This window comes from Lupinus angustifolius, chromosome LG04, assembly GCF_001865875.1.
Source record: "Lupinus angustifolius cultivar Tanjil chromosome LG04, LupAngTanjil_v1.0, whole genome shotgun sequence".
Lineage (NCBI taxonomy): Eukaryota > Viridiplantae > Streptophyta > Magnoliopsida > Fabales > Fabaceae > Lupinus > Lupinus angustifolius.
Genome location: NC_032012.1, coordinates 20452675 through 20457379, shown reverse-complemented (window position 1 = coordinate 20457379; position 4705 = coordinate 20452675).

The following is a 4705-nucleotide window of genomic DNA, read 5'->3' as shown; positions in this document are numbered from 1 at the left end:
ATAGTAATTGATTAGCATTCCTCACTATTTCACAATAATTGGTTACTCATAAGTGTAATCGGTTACAGTCTTCAATTTTGAAACTTTCAGGCTATCTCATGCCTAGTAATCGGTTACTCAAGTATAGTAATTGATTACATACCCAAAAATGTAAAATTTAAGAATTTCTAAACGAGTATAAGAATAAGTAGGCATGAGATAACCATAATGAAGCAAACATATAGGCATATAAACATGTTTAGGACAAGTAAGCTTCATCAAGTACGCCTAATTCACGTCTAATTTTATAAAAATGGTCTTTAGCAAAAGGTTTAGTAAAGGTAACTACTAATTGGTCATGTGTATCAACAAATGTATTATCAAAATGTTTGGTTCGATAATACATCACTGAATTCTTTGTAAGGTTTATAGCACTAGTACTATCTTATCTCAAGTGAATGCATCCTAAGTCTAAACCATAATCTCGCAATTGCTGCTTGAGCTAGAACACTTGAGCATAACAATTACCTATTGTTATATATTATGCCTCAGCAATACTTAGAGCAACGCATGCTACCTTCTTATGAGACCTTAAGACTAGAGCATTTCCTAGAATATAACAAATACCACTTTTACTTTTCCTTTCAGTTTTTCATCCATTAAAATCTGAATTCGAGTATCCCACCAAGTCATAAAGGCTTCTTTTGGATACCATAGTCCTACATTAGGTGTGCTTTTAAGATATTTCATTATATTTTTAACGGCAATAAGATGTGACTCTTTGGGTTTTGACTGATAACATGTACTAAGACAAATACTAAACATGATATCAGGTCTACTTGTAGTAAGATAAAGCAGAGAACTGATCATACCCCGACATTTTAATATATCAATGCATTTTTCAACTTCATCAGTATCAATATATATTCCAGAACTCATAGGAATGATGATCAGTTTGCAATCATCCATTTCAAAGTGCTTAGTAGATCCCTGCATTATTTAGATTCACTAACACAAATGTCATCCTTGATTTGTTTGATTTGAAGTCCAAGAAAGTAATTTAACTTTCCCATCATGGACATCTTACACTCTCCTTGCATCATTTTACCAAAATCACTACACAAGAGATCATTAGTAGAACAAAAAATAATATCATCAACATAGATTTGAACAAGTATAGTATGATGATATATTTTCTTAATAAATAATGTAGTATCAACCTTTCCTTTGGTAAAACTTTTATCAAGTAAAATACTTGTTAGACGATTGTACCATGCACGAAATTTAAATATAATGATAAACGTACATATACCGAGGATTTTTCTTTTGTTGTTCTCTCCATAGGTAACAATATCCTTTATTTCTTGAAAAATGAAATTTTTGAATCTCCACATGTTATGTGCTTTGAAAAGTCATTGTTATGATATCACATTTTCGCTTATGGCTTTGAAGCACTCTTGCAAAACAAATTAAAAATATTTTCTAGGTACCCAATGTGATTTGGGTCCTACAGGGTTAGCACCTTTCTCTATCCATTTATATTGGCCAGATGACACACCATATTTTCTAATATGACAAATATTAGGTGTGTGACCAACTTTATCACAGTAAGAACTAGTAGGTAAATGCTTATGTGCCCAAGATTTTATTTTAAAAATAGGATTAGTGTGGATACTGTCTTTATAAAACTTTATAGTGTTTCTCATGATTTTTTCTAAGACATTCTCATTTTAGCCACATGACTATTTGCAAATCCAAGACCTCTACGGTTTGTTGAATGTCTTTGAACTTTTATAATCTTATCTAAATTATGATTGCTCATATTGAATTTATTAAGTTCAAGACTTAATGTTGAAACTTTAGTTTCAAGAAAAACACAATTCGGACATGTGGAAGAAAAAGATTTACTCATGAAACGATCTACATCATTTTTTAAATGTTGTTATGACTTTCTAAAATAGTGATATCAATTTTTTGTTTAATGCATATTCTAGAAAGTCTAAAATATTCTTCATGTCATTCATTAAAAGAATTTCGTAACTCATCATATAAAAAAGTATCGTTTGGTACAAAGTTACTAACCTAATAATCAATTCGGATATGTGCTTGCACCTTAATTTCAAATTTTACATTTGAACCAGCATCATTGTCTTCTTATATGACATTTGTTTTTATGCGTTTCTTGTCCATATTTTTTTGAAAGTATGTTGATTTTGTAAGGCTAGACAAGTACCTTTGACATTACTTGACTTTTTACATACAGAGCATGTAGATTATTGCTTTGGTGTTGATGCTTCACTATTTGTTATGGACCTTTGTACTTCTTTGGTTCTATATGTTCTTTCCATAGTGTCCCAAATTTTTTTTGATGATTAGCAACTTGACACTCTAAAGAATTATTTCTCTCCTATAGCCGACATAAGAATATTGTTGGCTTTAAGGTCATATCAGACTATCTTCTTATCCTCGTCATTCCAGGTAAGTTTTAGTTTATCCTCTCTTACACTATTGATTACAGTAAAGGGTTCATAGGGTCCTTCCTCGATCACGTTCCATATATCAAGGTCTTGAGATTCTACGAAAATTCTCATTCTTATTTTCCGAAAATGATAACATTCTCCAACAAATCTTGGAGAGTGATTGATGTTAGAACCTTCTCCCAAGAAGGATCTAACGGTCATCTAAAAGTTTAGGATCTTTGGGAGTAACTTATCCAAACTAAGCTTAGTTGGCAATTGTAAGTATTAGATGGCAATTAAGAGGGGTGAATTAGTTGTTTGGAGAAATGGTCAACTTTTCTACTATAAAATCATAATGTAGTGGAGCGGAAATGTTGTAGAAAATATTGCCAAATGAAACTTCAAAACTTAAAAAGAAAGAGTAGAGAGAAGAGAGAAAGAACACATATATTTATACCGACTCAACTTCTTGTCTACCGTAGGCTACAATCAGTACTCTTGCCACCTAAGAGATTATTTACTAAATATTATGAGTTGTAATTATAATTTCTCTCCCCTAAAATCCTTGTACCTTGCACACTCACTAACACCTCACCGTTGAAATAAAACCTTTCCAAGTGCTTTTTTCCATTTCTCACCACAACCTTGTGATGACAAGTTTTTACAACAAGAATGAAGAATAATTTCTAGGGAAAGGATTGCCTTTACAAGATATAAAAGATTATATAACTTGCAATCTTCTTGCTCTCAATACAGTTAGTGTACAATGCTCTTAGATGTGTTTAAGCTTTAAAAAAAGTTCATAACTTGCACTTAAAGCAACTTTAGAAAAATCTGAAAGTTTAAAACAAAAGTTGCATGAGAAGTGTAGAGAATTGTATATGAAAGTTGTATGTAATTTGTGTTCAAGATGTGTATTGCGAAATGGGTGTTTCAATTCCTTTAAATAGGCTTCCAATCAGCCAATATACCCTTCCATGAAGTTGGGACTCGATTGGAATGAAACTCATTGAGTTTGGATGAAAGCTGTTCAATTTGGATTTGAAACTTGGTTTTAACAACTCTATGTAAACGGTTACACCATAGTCTAATAAGTTACGATGTTATTTTTGTTCGATAACTTTTTACTCAGTTAGATAACCTATTACACAATCCTAGTAACGTGTTACTCACTCTTACACAGTCTAAGTAACCTGTAACCTAGGTCTAGTAACCTATTACTCAGGTCAAGTAACCCGTTACTTAGCAATTTGAAAATTCATTTTACATTGTCTAAGAGTTTTCCAATTTCTTTAAAAATAGTTTATCTTCCTTTTGAGCATTGTTAACTAAACATACTAGAGCGTAAAGAATAGAAGTATATATTGAAGTCTTAGACTCTATTTTACTTGAAGTTTGATCCTCTTTGTCTTCAAAGTCTTCATCATTTTTTTTTTGTGATCTTGGTGTCTTCATCAAAATCGTGCCAAGGTCGGGAGCAAGATATTCTCCACAAATTAATTAAAATTGAACAAACACATCCGTAAATTTCTACCTAGAACTACAAATTCTTGATTTTCCTATTGCACCTAAGAATATATGTGAGCAAGATAAACTCTTCTCATATACAATAATAAAGTATATATATTTTCTCTCACTTATTGTTTTAATAATTAAATGTTTAATTGAACAAGTTTGGGGAATAAAGTATTCCATTCAATTAGCGATGGTACCATTTTAATATGGACGAATGAGGTGCTAGTATCTTCTTCAATCTGTAATCGAATTTCGAGCTCAAAACTCTAGTTCAATGATCATAGCCCAAAATAGGGTCCCTAACCCTAACGGCGGGCATCATGCCTTGTTAATCATCATACATTACATTTATGCATAAGTAAATTTCATCCATCCAATATTACATACGCTCATTCTAAAAAAAGAAAACTCACATGCACTTGTTGATACCGTAGCTTGCAGCAATTCTAAATGGCACGAAATAATACTTACTGGTTGAGTCACGACCAGGCCGCTCTCTTTAAGACGTTTCGTGGCACTGCCCAAAATGTGCAAGCAGACTATCAACCACGCCGTCCCCAGGATAAAACATCCCAGATCTTTGTTATCAAATTCTTACTGCACTGTAAGAACCAATCTCGAATACACCCTCCACAATATGGCTACCAGTGCCAATTCTCAAAATTACCCACAATATAGCTACCCGTGCCAATTCTCTTCCCACAACACTGACTACCAGTGTCAGTTCTCGAAATCCCACTTTGGCTGCCTGT